General features: G+C 31.7%; 1 protein-coding gene across 2 annotated transcripts in view; it reads left to right on the forward strand.

Moving 5' to 3' along the window:
• Positions 1–16,294, forward strand: part of LOC118198956 (potassium voltage-gated channel protein Shaker-like) — a 478,702-nt gene extending 462,408 nt beyond the window's left edge. For both annotated transcript variants that reach the window (XM_085812222.1, XM_085812223.1), the window contains exon 3: positions 872–16,294. The gene's annotated coding sequence lies outside the window, so the exon portion shown is untranslated. The remainder of the gene's footprint in view (positions 1–871) is intronic.
• The last annotated feature ends 1,922 nt before the right edge of the window (positions 16,295–18,216 follow it).

The raw sequence follows: 18,216 nt of genomic DNA on the forward strand, positions 1-18,216 counted from the left end.
TTTTGTGGCTGTATTTTAATGTTATTTTTATTATAAAATTCCTACTATTAGCTCATACTCTCCTATATCTTGTTTATATTTTCAATCGAACCCTCTAAGCGGCAAGGCCGTATATATACGGTCTAGAATACATTTGTGATGTCTGTAAGAACGTATATATACGTACATATTAAAATATGTCAAAGAAATTAAGGTGATATATCAAAAGTATACAAATACAGGTATGCGACACCAGGAGAGGTTTTACATTAAAATCAAAAAAATAATTTGTTCTCATGGTAGTTTTGGGAAATTAGTGCTTTCTTAGCGAAAACGCTGGCCGCTCAGAGGGTTTTAAACAAATACTTTTTATTCATCCACTCAAGTTCCAATACATTTCTTTAAACTTGTGGTGGATTACACTTGACTTTAATACAGTTTTTTCACATATTAAAAAAAATTTGTATTATTAGTTTAAAAATTTTTCTTTGTTGACGTAACTGGGAATTTACTTTAAAAAATTTATTTCATTAATTATTAATTAATTAGTTTTCAGTCGTTAATAAAATATTTTTTATTCATTCACTCAAGTTCAAATACATTTTTTTAAACTTGTTGTGGATGACACTTGATGTTAATACAGTTTTTTTCACATATATTTTTTTAACGTTTCAATTTAAAAAATGTTTTTTCGTATTGTATTTTATTTATTTATTTATTTATTTATTTTTGTGTGTGTGTGTATATATATTTTTAAAATTTTTCTTTGTAGACCTAAGTAGGAATTGACTTTAATTTTTTTTTATATTACTTGTATTTTTCATGTACGTGTATGTGCATAATGTTTTTGATAAATATAATGTTCCATTTAAGTCCTTAACTTAACAATTAGCTTCCAGTTACAAAAAACCATATTGGTTTCCTGGCTGGACGCTCGGGAGATGTGAACCAAAGGTCTTTCAAGTTTAATAAATAATTCTATTAATTAAAAAGACAATGGAGCTGACCCTCGCCAAGGAAAACGAAGGAGCCAAGTTTTTTCGCCCAAAATTATCATCCACCGCCATTTGAATGGAGCCAACGATATAAGGACTTAGGATCGAAAATCTTCATATGGAGACCGGCCGCTTGAGCCATTCTTCGAAATTACAGTATTTTTCCTTTTTACTACATAAAAAATGTATCAGTCAGTCGATACTGTCAGTCTTAATTCATGAACGAACTTGATTCTATTTACCTTTTTATTAATGAACTCTGTGATGGTGTGTTCTGCATAAGGCATTATTACTGATCACAATTTGTTTGTTTTTTTCCTCCCCCCATCCAAATATTCTTATCGAAGACAAGGCGAGTTTTCCATGTAGCGGTATAGATGTCAATTATTTTTATTCATTTTTGTTTTTTGTTGTTGTTCTCCTCTTTACCGAATATAAGTTGAAGAAAGCCAAAAATTCGAGGACTTGTAACAATGAAATGACTACAAGTGATTCGAAAATTTATTTGTTTATTTATTTATTTGTTTAATACTGGTTTCGTCGCCAAATGAAAATCAGAAGGCGCCACTCGCCGCTAACAGATGGCGCTGCTGACGTATACAAAGTGCCAGTGGTAGCCTTCCTTAAACCAAGTATGCAGAATATTCATATGCCTTCCATTTACTTAAGTCTAGTTATCGATACCGGTGTTTCAGTAGAATTATTTCCTTCGAAATACCTATTGACCTGGTATGTAGATTGCATTGGTGCAAAGTAAAATAATTATTACAACAATTATATGATGATAATTATTCTGCATAATAATAAAGTTAACCCTAAAAATTATTATCGCCGTGCAGGGTGATGAAATCGAAACTTCTTTGAAAAATTATCACCATTCACTTTAAGCATCTTTTTAAAGAAAGCTATTATTATTCTATATTAATTAATATATATATAAATATAAGTACATATACATATATATGCATAGAATTCCTTTGAGAAGTTAGTCATTTTCATGTTTCGAATCCAGTCTCAAAACGAGAAGTAAAAATTACTTGATCTTCAGTCCCTACAATCCTTATACCCAGTATACTGCCCTAGACAGTTTTTGAAATTATCTAATTATCAATCTCCCCTCTATCTGCTAAAGGAAGGAAATTCAAAAAGCCCCGTTGCCAAGAAGGCGACATGTTATCCTATCATTGTTAACAATTGTTCTTTGTTGCAGGTGGGTTAGTTTACGAATTTTGATTTTTGACAAAAAAAAAATTTTTTAACAGTTTAACTACGTCTTTGACCAAAAAACGAAAGGTATAAAAGTTAATACAGGTGTATTCCTCTGAAACGTACAGATTGGGAAGAACAATTCATGTACTTCAAACATATTATTGACAGATTGCCTGTCCTTTGAGAAATTAATGTATTTTCTATTTTCCAAATTCTCAGAATTCAAGAAGAAATTTGGATATAAATCTTACTTGGAATCTTTGCTAGGAGTTGAGACTTTAACACTGATGTTCCCTGTCTATTAATATTGTTTAAAAATTAGAAATATCCATAATGAACTGCAGAAGAAATTTTCAGGCATCATGATTTCTGTATTGATGAATTCTTTATTTCAAAGAGCATATTATAAAGCAGTTGTAACTCTTGCTGTTTGATATTGATCTGAAGGATGCTATTCAAAAGAAATTAATACATTCCGTCAGGCAGTTAAGTTTTTCAGCATCTAATAACAGTAAAACAGTTTAACGATTTATATATCAAGGGGCCGTTTTTTAAAAACATTTTACCTTTCAACTTGATTCTCAGCTCTATAAAGAGGCTCTGAAGGAAGAGTAATTTTAGTGCCAGCAAGGTATTTGAACTGGAATATAAATTTAAGAAGTTTATATTGGTATAACTTGGAAAAAGTAATGGCGAAGTTAAGGAATAAAATTATAGTGCATGTGAATAAATAATTATATTAATTGGAGTGGCAGTGTAAAGATCGTTAATTATAAATAAAGGATACGGAGTTATGCTTTGCCAGAATGGCAACATCGGAATAAAAAGGTGTTCTAAAATCTGACTAAAGTTATGTAAAGATCGTGAATTACAAATAAAGGAAATAGTTATGCTTTTCCAGAATGGCAACATCAGAATAAAAAGATGTTCTGAGATCTGACTAAAGTTATGTAAAGATCGTGAATTTTAAATATAAAGGAAACAGAGTTATGCTTTTGCGGAATGGCAGCTTCAAAATAATAATATTTTCTAAGATTTGACTGAAGTTGTGTAGAGATCGTGAATTATAAATAAAGGAAATAAAGTTATGCTTTGTCGGAATTGCAACAACAGAAAATGTTCTAAAGATCTGATTAGATTTTTTTAAGATGGAAGAGTTATATGTTTGTGTTTCTAAAGTCTAAATATTAAAATTGTTAACATTATCAAAGATGGCTTTTTATTGACAAGAACCAAATTTTTCACGGTGCTACTTTGGTAGACGGTTGCACGGATTTTGGCGATTTTTTTGGTGATTTTCCTTTGGCGAGTAATACAACTTATGGTAAACCCATTGCTGGATAAGTTATTTATGGTAACCGATACTTTGTTGTCATTTTATTTTTTTAAAAATGCGTTTTATTGTGCATAAATTCCGTGTTTTAAATATTAAAAATCAATTTAATTTTGCATTTTTATTTGAAATAATTTTATTGTTTATCATATTTTATGAAATTTTTATGTTGTGGATGATGTAATCAATGACATCACCTTACTTTAAAAGTAATTCGTTTTAATATATATCAATTTAATCTAATGTTTTAAACATTATTTATGGATCTTAAATATTAAAATACAATTTAATTTTGCATTTTTTTAAAAAATGATTTTATTATGTATGAATTTTTAAATAATTTTAATTCTAGCCGTGATGTAATAAGCTCTCTGATTGGTTATAGAATATTTGTGCATTAACGAGCTGTAATCAGCTCCCTGATTGGTTGCTGACAATTTGTGCATTTCCGCGTCGTTTTAAAATTTAATTCATATCTTCGAATTCCTTCAAAGATGTCATCTAAATTATGATTCTGATTTTTTTGTGGTACTTATCAATAAACAACAGGTTAAATACTCAAAAAAACGTAAGTACATATTTTTCTTTTATTTTATAAATGTATACTTCAATTTTTGTTAAAAATAAAATTATTACACTATTTTCAGAAATTGCTGAGATAATTATTGTCCATATGTTTTAATGTTAATTATATTCTATATAACGTATTTTAAAGTATTTGAATTTAATAATATTCTAATTCTTGTAAATGTTGGTAGGATGGTTTTTAATTCGATATTCAATTTCAGTAATATTTTAATCTAATTAAACGTTGGCCCAATGTTTTTATAGCGGTGTTTTTATTCTCTTCTTTGCTATATGAAAGTAATAATAACCTTACTTTAGTATTTTATACTCCTAGTAAAAGTATTTATTTACACTTGCCTGCCATCTTAAAAAACGACATTTTCAACAAAAAATTAATCCATTACTTTTAACGATATTTTTTTTTAAGTTTCGAATACTTTACTATGCGTAAAAACAGCGTTTTTCAAGATGGCTGACGTTTGTAAAAATCGCGCCAACAATTGTGTCAACGTAAATCGCCAAAAATCCGTGCAACCGTCTACTAAAGTAGCACCTTTTTCACTTCATTGAAATACAGTGTGGGAAGATTAGTATAAATTTTATCTCAGTATGGAATTTTAGAAACGGGAACGTTTTCTTAGCAGGCAGCTGAAGATATTGGTACTTTTCCGTTTCGCCGGCGCAAATTTCGCCAAGCAGACTTTATTGGCGACAACATACAGTAAACACATAAAAAATATTAAAAAAATGTTAGTTCTAAGAATTCTTTTTTTGAAGGCATAAACATTTTAATATCGCTTAAAATTTTATAAAAAGCCAATAAATAAAGACAATAAATTTGTAAAAAGACATTAATTTAAGAATTTACTATGCTTTCATGGTTCAACATCCTGATTCGCCGGTTCATATCACGTGACCCCAAGCGATCTCATCTCACGTAAACTACTCTACAAAAATCTAATGCTCTCAGTAATTATCTACATTAATTTCAAGTTAAATCTTAATTTGGAACACAAGTTTAAATGCAAGAAATATTTCAATTCGTACGAATAGCTTACTCAGAAAAATTATGTAAAACTGCAGTGCTTTACTTCGCTAATGCATTCTCGTTAGAATGGATGAATTTAACCCTCGACTTTACCTTTTCTATATTTTCGGCTTCGGGTTAAGTGCTGTGATTGCATCCTGATTGACTTAATTACCGAAAATGGCCTTAGACATAAAACTGAACTATCTGATAAAAATTCTATGTAATTATATGCCAGTATTGAAAGAAACAATTAATCTGATAAGAAAAAGCTGCGACTTGTTTTGAAAATGAGGCTTAAAAGGTTACCAGCGAGAATATTCCGTTTGGCATCGGTTGTACCATTATTGGCGACTTTATCGCTTGCGCCGGCAAAACGGAAAAGTACCGTTAATACTAATGAGTTATATATAATCGTCATAACTAGTTTTTAGCAGAGAACAATTTCGGTATAATACTGTTATTTTCTATGTAACGTTTATGTTATTACTTAATTGTAAAATTTATGAAGGAGATAAATTAAACAATCGTACGTAGATGGAATACACCTGTACAAGATTGTTGTTGAAGTTTTCTCCAGAAGAAATACTAGAGAAAACATCTCTCAAAATGTTTAGTTGATGAATAAATATGTTGAAAACACAAAAAAGTGCTCTTATTTGATCGAAGATATTGGTTGCTGAAACCACTAGTCTTTCAGAAGTTGGTGATCGATGAGCGGTTTAACTATGTTGACAAAATAAACGTTTTCTTATTTTCAAAGCAGCTTTTAAAGAATTTTTCATACAAGGTCACATTGTCTGTACAAATCTGCAATTCTCTCATTTTATATTCTCTTATATTGCAGCGTGTATTAAAATATTTTCTCAAAATGAGCATCTCTAGCAGCAGCTCTTAATGTGCCGAATAGCAGCATCTTGAGTGGAAAAAATTGTAGAAACAAATCGGTATTGTCAGGTTTTTAGAAACTGTGCTGAAACAGCTGTCGGCAAAAGACAAACTGTGTTCTTCATCATTTTAGAGTTTTTCTCAATTGTTTAAGTTAATAAAGTGTTCCACCGAGAAATGAATGTTCTGTATAAGCCCATAACAGTATGTTTCATAGTATTATGCAGTGTTTCGTATAATGTAAATATAATTTTCCTTGTATAATAAATTCAACATGTACTGTAAAATACCTTTATAATCTTCCAAAGCTCATTTAGATATCTGCTCATTAAAACATATTAAATAACTGCTATTTGGGTATGTGACGATAAAAGCTGTGATTTGCGTACTAAAAATGTAGATTTGCGTACTAAAAATGTAAATAACTGTTGGATTAATTTAATAAATGCAAGTCATTTTTGAACCAGAAGCCCAAAATGTGGTATTAATACCATGAAAACAGCAAGAAAGGATATTGAAGAAAGTAATATTTTGGACAGAACATTTAATCCGATAGGACTTAAAAAAATGTGTTTTATTACGAAATATAAATTATCTTTTTAAGATATGTGTTTTGAACTTTCAAACTTTTTTTTTCCTGAAACATTACAACTACAGTTATATTTATTCTGTAATTAGTCAACTAACAATCAAATTGTGTGTGCAGAACTGAAATTAATTTTCAAACGAGTTATTAAAATGTGTGGTATTTTCTCTCGAATACGCCTCTGAGGTATGAATGAAATTTGTTACAGAGGTTGCCTTAGAAAATTTCCTTTAAAAATATATAATTTTTTCCCAGTGACATATGTTTATTAAATGTATTGTGAAATGTGGGTGCTATGTCAAATAATATTCATTCTCAGACTTGATGTGAATAATAAGGAATACCATCAATATTGGTAAGTATAAATATTTCACAGCAAGCTAATTAATTTATTTTGAGTTCTGATATCAAAACTATCTGTTAGTCGGGGCTATGGCACTATTCCATTAGAGGGGCGTAAGTTAAAAATTCGCCGCTTGCTCCAATTCTCCAAATTCCGCTCGTCACCAATCGTTGCCAAGGATAAGATTATGTAATGAAAATAGAGTTTAAATGGCTAAAAAAATAGTTCCGTAAAAAGTAAACTTTTTTTAATTTCTTAGTTCATAATGAAAGTAAATTTTTTATTTTTATTTTTTTAATCTACAGTATTCTACTCACAAATAAAAAATAACAAAAGAATACGAAATTCACTCTAAACAGTGACATAAAAAATTACAAATGACGTCATTCAATATTGCAGAAAAAATTTCCGTAACCAGCGCCACATCAATTCTATCAAATACGACTCTAAATAGTGGAGTCAAATGCAAATACGACATAAATTCTATCAAATACGACTCTAAATAGTGGAGTCAAATGCAAATACGATATAAATTCTATCAAATACGACTCTAAATAGTGGAGTCAAATGCAAATACGATATAAATTCTATCAAATACGACTCTAAATAGTGGAATCAAATGCAAATACGACATAAATTCTATCAAATACGAATCTTCAGTGTCCCGCTGAAGTTAATTTCTCCATTTAGCACTGCCCCAAAAATTGCTGCACAGTAAGGGTATGGCGTCCAGTTTTGGGATCTACAAAATTGTAACTGTGATTCACGGTGAAAAGTTCATACCCACCATTTCTTATTTCCTATTTCTTCTATCCTTTCGAGCTGTCTGAAAACATATTGCTGCTTTCCGCGATGTTTTCTGGAATCTCACTCATCAATGTCGTAGCACAACGATCGGGAACGACGACCAGAAAACATTCTCTGTTTTCCCGGCATAACCCCCCCCCTGAATTCCCATTGTTCCAGAAGAACAAGTCTAACGTTATTTTATCTTTCTGTGAAAAGACTTTACAAGAACAATAAATTAGAATAACTACTTTAAAAGTAGAGCTGATTTCTAAGTGAAGTTGGCAAAATTCAATCGACGTCAATTCCTGACAGCACAGACAGATAAAATGAGCAGTATTAAGGAAAGAAAGAGGCCAGCCTTCAAACCCTATTTCGGTTCTTAAATCGTTCCCCCCCCCTCCGCTACACGTAACAACGCCATATAGAAGCTTTGTTTAAGTCGTATGTTATCGGACGATTTGGAGAATAAAGTCTCTGGCTATGAATTATTCCTTTGTCCTCTTATGGCAGCCTCGTCGTCATTAGGTAACTGCGAAATTGTGTTATCCATCATATTAAAAAAATTGGCAAAATGTGGCAAAAACATAACGAGTGACGATATCTCAAGCGAGAACTAGAAATCTCCACCCATGATAATTCAAACGTTAAATTTTTGGGTCACGATATTTTGACGTGTTGTTGTAGTGTTGTCTTGATGTGTTATTTCTCCTAATTTTTTCAGCATATTTAACTAACGCCGCTCTAATGGAATAGTACCGTATTTCACAGGAAGCTAATTAATTTATTTTGAGTTCTGGTATCAAAACTCTCTGTTAGTTGAGGCTGCAATGTACGAATATAGTTTGATTTAAGTAATTTTGTTTTAGACTATCGTGAACCAAACGTTAATGTTCGCGTTCGAAATTGGTAGTTTACTGGGGAATGTATCTAAATGCACATGTTTAACTTTTTAAATGGTTTCACAGGATACTTAGTGAAACCTTTGAAAGGACACAATCTACTCAGATACTGATGAAGATTGTTTTAAAAGCCGTTTGGTTTCAACGAATACAGTTTTCCCTTAAAACTGGCAACTTACTAGGGACACTTTCTGTCCAGGTATGGTTGCCGGTTCTATAGGGTAAATGAATTATCAGAATATGGTAGTGCCTAATGAACGGGAGCAAAGAAAGAATATTATTCTCATGATAAGTCTGTTAAGTTTTGTTTGTTAAGATAATGTTTGTGGTATTGCTTATTACAAAAGCTCTGGAACTGCTGCAAAATTGTATAAAATGTCTGTTCCATAGCTGACTGCTGGATGATCATATATATATATATATATATACGCTTAATTTGTATCAAACTTTACATTATGTGGTTATTAATATCCAAGCATTATACGTCTGTGTAACACAGAAAAGAAAGCTTATGTAAATAGTGCATTGGATATTTCAGTAAGACCGGAAGTACGTCTAAAGGAACGCACATTACGTAGATCAACCGATCTGCTTCAAAATGGCGTTAAAAACGCACCAAACATTTCTTTTCCTTATACAGGTTAATATTCTGTTTAAATTGTTCCATTTGTTTTTGAGTAATTTAATTCTTCTTTGATGGCAATGTATTGGAAATCATTTAATGCACTCGTTGTTGTCACGTGACTGAGATTGTGGTGTCACGTGACTTAGTCACGTGACTGAGACACATTTGTACATTCGTTATAATGCATTTGAGAAGAAAATAAAAATGGTGTTGAAAAGTTGGAAACCCCTAAGAAGTCTCCAATCAGATTTGTTTTTGGATGTATTGTATTAATTAATTGTATTTTTCATGAAGGAATTTTCGTAACATAATAATTAATTTATTAGCAAAATGTTTCTATTTTACTCACATTCCAGAAATTATACCAAGGCGTTAAAGTAAAATAGAAAATAACTGTCACAGCCGGTTCTTCATTACACTTATGTTGAGATATAATGCATAATACTTAAGACATAATCATATTCATTGGTTTGAATTCTGTGCGTTTAAACACACTTGAAAGTGTAAATCATATATATGAAAAATAAAGATATAATCCTCTAACATATATATATATATATGCTGTTGTATTTATGAAGGAAGTGTCAGTGTAGTTTTGTTCAAATGAGGTTTAAAAAGAAATCTAACATTAAGTTCTTATTTAGTTCTTTTATTTTGAGTCGTCATACGAGCAGATTGAAGGGAAATTGAAAAGAAACGAGGATTCATAGATTTATGTATCGCATTCAATATTATTCCTAACAATCTGAAATGCCATTTGCAATGGCTGATTGTAGATTCGTAGCTTTATAGGCTTCATAATTTGATTTTCTCTAAGCTACAACAAAATCAAAAGTCATACTTAATGAGATTAATTTATGAGAGTTTATTGCAGCATGGATCGCGGAAGAGATTAGTGAAGAACAAACTAATGAAGCTTTAGTCATTAATGGCTGACTTCTCTGAGCATTGAAAATAACAAGCCTTAAAATTCTTAATAATTAATCAGGTCTAGCGTTGAAATCCAAGTCTACAGTTACTTGAAGAATAATCCTAGAAGGCCTCCAAGGACATAAATACCAAATTTTGGCATCATTTCTTTAAAAGACAATCTTCCAGCGTTAATATGACCACTTTTGTATACTTCGAAAGCTTAAATTTTTTATAAATCAGAATATCTCTTGTATTTTTCTTACAGCACTATATTTTATATCATTCACTAAGAAATATTTGAAAATATTTTATAATCAAGTTGTTTGATATTTCCTTTCTCTTGTGCTGCAGTAGCAATATTGAAGTTTTAAAAAAATTTAACATTTGCATATATTACCTTTTTGTGAAATGCCGAAACAGAAATGTTACACTTCATATTCCATTTTAAATCTTGCATATCTTAATTTTCGCCATTTAATAACAGCATAAAATCATATTGGAAGCAGGTATATTATTAACACTAAACTTTTCCTTTTGTTCATACCCACGGAAAAACTTATTAGCTTCAGTTAAATTGAATTTTCGAAATCAATGAATTGGCAAGTTCGAAATAAGAGAAATACAACAGAGACTGTTTGCACTATTTTTAGACGATTTTCTTTGTGTCTACAGAAATAGCTTACCTAAAATTTTTATGTTTTAAATTTCTCATTAATACCCCTTATTTTTCACTATTTTTCTATACCTTAGGTTCCAAGGTAATAAAGCCTTTTGTAATTCCGGAAGAGGTAATTTATCCCATTCCTCTTGAACAGCTCTCCAAAGCCCAAAAAGGGTTGTAGGTAGATGTTTGGACAATGCCCTTTTTAAAAGTCCAAAAGCACGAATATCCATGGGTGATATCCATAGTCATCGCAAATATCCGTTAGGAGATTTAGTAGAGACATGAGTGAAAGATACCTTAATTCCTGTTTCTTGTTATATTTTATCCAGGAAATTAAAAGTGGATTTTGACGTATGCTAGCTTGTTTTGTCTTGATGCAGTTCTACTGATTGGTGGCACTAGGTAAAGAGAAAGTATTTCATGTTTGAAAATTGTGTATAAAATATGTTTCTGGTAATATGTAGAGTTGATCTAAAACCTTTTCTCCACTCTCTTTATTTCTAATTTGCCATTATATAAAAAAACCAGCAACAATCGTAAATTCCTTTGGAAAACTTCCTTTCAGATTCTTTGAACAGTGTTTTAAGATTTTTTCTCTTCTTTGATGATAATAAATGGATCTCTCTCTATTTAAATCATTTAAATACACGCAATATTCATTTGCTGTGACAGCATTTTTCCATTTTTGTCCCGGTAAATGTTTCTCCTAAAAAAAATTCTGTATATGCTGTGGATAGGCTGTGGAGGAAGACAATGTATATTATGTCTTTTTGGCTTTTTTTAAGATTCAGATCAGCATTAATCACTTTGTTCACAGTTTCCATTAAGCATTTTAATGGCAACTTTATCCTTTGAATGGGCGTATTTTCTTTTAGCATTAAAGATTTTACCTTTGTAACATTCGAAGCATTCCGTTTTTTCTGTGGATATGCATTTGGAACAATTTTGCCACTTGAAGCCAAACTTTGACATTTTTTTTTAATTCCTTGTTGACAATATTACCTACCGTAGCTTTATATATGGAAACATCATTGCTTTCACAGCATTTTTAATAACTAGTAATTTTCTTTGGAAAGAGCACAAACATAGCCTTCCATCTTCTTCTTCTTCTTTAAAATCGCCATTTTGCACGAAAACAAAACTGTCAAGCAGCAGACGATAATTTATACTTTCAAAAATATTGAGTTAAAAAATAACTGATGTTATATTATATTTAATCATATAATATTAAATTTAATTATTATATTAGACTAGAAGAGAAACACGCTAATGTGACAATCAAAATCGTAAAAAACAACCTTTATTTGAAGTTCAGATTTTGAGCGTAATGTGCATTTGCCCCTCGCTCCCTATTTTAACTTCGCTAATATTTCTTTATGCTTGATCAGACAGCCTGGCTCAGTAAAAGTAGGCGGCCAGTGCAACTCTGATTAAAAATCTAGTTATAACCACGTGCAGTGCTGACAAGCACCACGTGTTTCTGTGATTCCTTCTCCTATTTTCTTCTTTTTATGTATTTCTTTCTCCTGATGAGGAGGGACCTTTAGCTGCCCTCGAAATCGATTGAGTGTTTCATTATACCTACGCTAAATATAAGGTTGTTTTTTACGATTTTAATTATTATATTACTTAATGAATATTAAGTTAAAAATAATTTCCAATCAGACGATTTTTTTATAGCAAAGCGAAATCTTCTAATAAATATGCAAACAGCTTCTGCAATCAGTGCCTCAAAAAGCCTGCTACTGTGAACATTATAGTGACGAAAATAATGATAGCATAGACTCTAATTGTTCATGGATTTTTCAGTGTCACTTCTTCACTGCTCGGATAATCAGATGTACAAGGTTAACGTAACATGAGAACTAGATTAAAGGTTCAGTGCTTACTCAGGCACCAGACAACAGCGAGTTGCAAAACGTGTAAATCAAATACATGTCAACATTTTCTACAAAATTTCCTTTACTTGTTCTACCCCCCTTTTGATGTCAGTAATTCGACAGCAGGAAAGTCCTTGTAGCTCAATTCAAGCCAATATTAAACCTATGTAGATGTAGAGTAAATTTACATCTAGGAATTAGAAACAGCTCGGATCAAGTTTCCGAGCTGAAATTTAATCTTTCCAACTTCTTTTTCTTCTAAACCTAGCTCTGACAGCTACCTACAGATAATTACTAACTGATATATAGTGTTACAGACAGAGCAGACCTCAGGCGCAGCATATGTTGAAATTGAACAGAAGACCAACTATGTATTTTATAAATATTCAATTAAGTTGATCCAGATTGTTTACTATTTAAATGAAGCCCTTATTCATTTCTTACCACACTCATTTCAAAGTATTAGCTCATTTAACAAATTTTCCTAACACGAATTCTAAGGTTTGCTCAGTTAGGCCTAGTTCTTTAGCTGAAACTTATTTTCCCCTTAGTCAAATATATAAATATGCAAAATCCGCGTAGTTTAAATATAAATTACAATTTTTTATTACATTCTTTTACTAAGACTCCATAATATGAAATATCAAAATTGAAAATACGTAAAATTTTAAGTAGAGAAGGTTTTCTCAAGGTTAGCTCTCGGTTATAAGGCATTTGATGTGATAGCACTCGATTCATGCAACTCAAGGTACAAATGAGACTCGATTCATGCAACTCAAGGTACTTTGCATGAATCGAGCCTCATTTGTAGGTAGAAAGTTATTAGAAAATTAATGAAATGCAAAATTATGCAAATTATAATGCATTTTTCAGCTGAAATTAAGTGAACTCGGCTCAGCATCATATAAATGACCTTTAATATATGTTAAAATTCACAAATGAAAGATTGTTTCCATTTTCTCCTTCTAAGAGTTTCTTTGTGAAAGATTTGCACAATAAAGGAATTATCCTTTTAGGCACTTTTATGTTAGTTCATTTACTATACTAAAGTTCTTCCAGTTTTACTAAATAATCGTGCCTTAAGTTTACCCATTACCTCTCTAACCGGCGAGGTCGTATATATATACGTGCATATTAAAATATGTCAAAGAAATTAAGGTAATATATGAAAAGTAGACAAAGCCAGGTATAAAATACCAGGAGAATTTTTACATTAAAATCAAGAAAATGATTTTTTCTCGTGGTACTTTTTGGAAATTTGTGCTTTATTAGCGAAAACCCTCGCCGGTCAGAGGATTAATATAAAATGTCCCTACTTTTGATTATATATAAAATAAATACAGCTAGCTTTCAATAGGTAATCTAATGTGTGTCTGTGGCAAAATTATATAGTAAGAAATTAGACCTTAGGAAATCTATAGTACGAAATTAGCACTTAGATTTAAAAAAAAAGTGCTTGTAATACCATTGAAACTTGAAAAAGGAGAAAATCTTTAATATTAGGTTTCTTATATGCCTATTCAAATTGTGCTATACATGTATTTGTAAGCTTCCATATATTCAATGTAACGGACAAAGTATTCACAGAAATAAAACTGACAATGATATCATTGAATATATCTGCAAAGTTTTCACAGAATTATGCTTAACAAAGTATTCACTGAAATATGATTGATAATTTATTAACTGAAAAAAATATATTTTTTGGTATATGATTACTTAACAAAGCATTTATTTGAATTGACAAATACAATAATAATAATTGACAAAGTACTAATTGAAAATAATTAGCAAAGTATTTATTCAAATATAATTTACAAAGTACTCACTAGAGTAAAATTGGCAAAGTATACATAAAAATGAAATTTGCAAAGTATTGAACCAACAAAGTAATAGTGTTCATTCTCAAAGTAAATAATGAGAAGTACTCATTCCAGTTTTATTTATTTATTTATTATTATTATTATTATTATTATTTTAAAGGAAATTTTTGTTGAGAAACTTCATCCTGTCATTCACATGGCTTGGATTGAAACTCACAGCTTCTGATTGCTCAACTTTACACGATGTAGAATGTTTTAAACTACTTCTTTTCTTCTGTGTAGTTACGTTTCTACATATATTCATGATAACTAAATTAAATCTCATATAGGTCATTTCAGTTGCTTCTCGCTGAAGAGTTTGTAAATAATAATTATGATTTTAATCAAAAAATATTGCTACTTTTATCAAAGTTTTAAAAAATAAGTTTTTCAATTTTGATGTAGTAATTTTCTCAAGTTAGCTTTACTTACTTCTAACAAAACTAACTGAATTTACCGTATTTGCCGGCGTATAAGACGCAGCCCCTTTTTTGTACACATTTTTGAAGGATAAAACTTTATTACTGATCATTATATATGAATTTACAGTATTTTGAATGTAAAGTAATACTTTCTGCAAATACCCAATCTATCTCGAAAAACCCACTTTTCAATCTCCTTCGTCAAAACCCAACAATCATCTCCAGAGCTAAATGAAACCTCTTCTAAATCGGCATCTGAGTCCTCATACAACAAATTGTTCTCTGTACCATCCAATGTTTCTATGTTCTTTAGCACACGCAATCACAGGTAGCCTGTATGTTATGTTCTAGCAATACTGACGCTGTTTGTGAGCCCTAACTTACCAACAAATTTTTAAAAATTGAACAGTAGAAATTTCGCACACTTAAAAGTCGTTCACAAAAATTGGAAAGTTTAAACGAACCTAGACGTGATCGTCGGTGACAGCACATGTGCATTCACTGTACTCTACGTAACTGTAATATTCCCACACTCCGCAAGGAAACAATAAAAAAAAGCATAACTGCGAATAGAGGAAATTTCCAAAAATGAAATATCGACGTATAAGTCGATGTATAAGACGACGTATAGACGCACCCCGTTTTTCAAACCTTTTTTCAAAGGGCGTCTTATACTCCGGCACGGTACTTCAATTTTCCCATATTATTCCAATTTTTAATATTATATACGAACATCACGTATTTAAGTTAACACATGCAAGTTAATTAAAGTGTACATCAGAGTGCATGGTTGGTCCTGTTCTGACAGTGCTGCTTTCCCTACACAATATACGATATAAGCATGCCAGTGCAAATACTTTAAAAACAAACTAAGTACTACTTCTTGTAGCCCGTGTTTTCTTTGTTGTTGTTATTTGATATATAAAACCTGTTACAATGTCCTTCAGTGAAAAGGCGAATGTAGCTGTTATAGCTCTACTGCCTGGCCTTTAAACTGGTTGATTTTATTACAAATGACCGTCCAAAATGAGAAAAATCTTTGTTTGAAAAATATAGATGTGTAAAAGGATTACTGTTTCTTTCATCCACCGAACGTTTATTTAACTCGGGTGCATGTGATAAACAACTTTACTTCACTCCATTTTTTAGATTTTTTTCTTCATGTGAAATGTTTTACTTTCCTTTTTTGTGTGGCAACATCAATTTAAATGGGAAAAAAATGCTGTTCTCCTTTTCTTGCACGACATACATAGATCCTTTACATTGAATTATAGATAACGCGATCAAAATAATAAAGCTACAGTTCCTTTTCAATCCTGTTGTCGTTCTTTTTTTTACATCAAAAATGTTTCACACACAAACAGTTCACTTTTAAAGCACAACCACATCAGCCTCTTAATATTTGGAAAAAGGATAATCGGATGTCAGTAAGCATAAAAAGCTTAGTTTGGAAAACACAATGGGAATAGCTAAACGAAATATTTTAACTTCTGATATTTTACACAAGGTGAATCTGAAAAAGTGGGAGAACTTTACGGAGTGATAGAACGCAGCTATAGAGAAAAATTCGTTTTACAAAGTTTGGACGAAACCCAAACGGCGAACCTCTAGATGGCATTGTAAACACCACCTAGTTCTTCGCCTAGTAAAAAGGGTCAATCCAGTACCACCTAGTAAATAGGGTCAGTCAGTCCTCGCACCCAAAGGCTTCTCAAAGACTACCAGCTTATGCCATTTAGTGTTTCGTTTAGTAAAAAATTCAGTCCACCGCTTAAAAGGGACACCTTTTATCCTAAGGGTCAATCCAGTACCACCTAGTAAATAGGGTCAGTCCAATGCCACCTAGTAAATGGGGTCAGTCGTCGCACCCAAAGGCATCTGAAAGACTACCAGCATCCTGCCACTTAGTGCTTCGCCTAGTAAAACAGTCCCATGCCACCTAGTAAAGGGTTCAGTCGTTGCACCCAAAGACATCTGAAAGGCTACCTTTATCATGCTACCAAGTGGTTTGCCTAGTAAAAAGAGTCAGTCCAGTGCCACTTAGTAAGAAGGGTCAGTCCTCGCACCCAAAGGCATCTGAAAAACTACCAGCATCGACACCGACCAGTCTGGAAACCTCCCCGGTCTTCAATTTTAGAAGCATAGCGCTTCAATCTGTTCACTCCCCGTCATGTACTTATCTCTTTTGGAGAATATTCTTTACGGTTGCATCACAGGTCAGGCCCTAATAGGACTCTTTCAATAACTGTCAAGAGTAGGGAACACTATCATCATTTGCAGGCCAGTATACCAACCAAGTATCAAACTATCCCAACAGCATTTTCTACACCGTGGATTGCCGAGAGCATGGCTTGTTATAGAAATATGGCTAGCTGTATTTACGAAATTTCCAGGGCGATGGATTGGTCGAGGTGGTCCCATAGCTTATCCACCAAGATCACCGGATCTCTCGTGTTTCGACTTTTTCCCGCGGGGCCATATGAAAAGCCTAATCTACGAGTGCCCCTTTGAAACAAAATATGGGACTAGTTGCCAGGATCGCCGTTGTTGCTGGCGATAATCGGGAAATACCTGGTGTCTTCGCAAATGCCCTTCAGTCCCTATCCCGCAAGTGGGAAGTCTGCATTACAGCTCGAGTAATGTCTTTTGAGCAATTTCCTTAAGCATTTATACTGCGCAAAAAGAAATGGAACAGTTCTGTATCTCCTGTTCTACTGCGCCGACTGATGAAATTCAACTTGCGTTTTTCATGTCTCGAAAGCGCGACTTCGGATATGTATTAGATTTATATATAGCATTGTTCCAATATAGGTATTTTGACACAAAATCGGACTTTTTCTGAAATGACATGCTGTTGTTTTCCATATTTCCATCCTACGACTCAAATTATGCCAAACTGCCAAATTTTGCAAAAGTCGCACGAAAGATTTTAAAAAATTAGCTCTCAAAATTTTAGCTCCGCCATGTCAATTGAATTTAGTATATATTTATTAATATCTCTTTTCTTATTAAACTTAATTGATTCTTCCTTTCACATTTCGAAATTTAGATTCATTCCAAATAAAATTTGCCAATCTTCATAATTCCTTTTAAATTTGTATTTTTAAATAATTTTTATAAATTTTTTGAAAAAAAATTTGAAATATAATCTATAAAACTTTTACCATCATCTTAAAGGAGATGTATGTTTAAGCATACCTGCAAAAAATTAGAATTTTATTCAAAATTTCCGAAGA

Source organism: Stegodyphus dumicola, chromosome 2 (genome assembly GCF_044657685.1).
Source record: "Stegodyphus dumicola isolate Sdum_Otavi_A_Nest chromosome 2, ASM4465768v1".
In the NCBI taxonomy this organism is placed as follows: Eukaryota; Metazoa; Arthropoda; class Arachnida; order Araneae; family Eresidae; genus Stegodyphus; species Stegodyphus dumicola.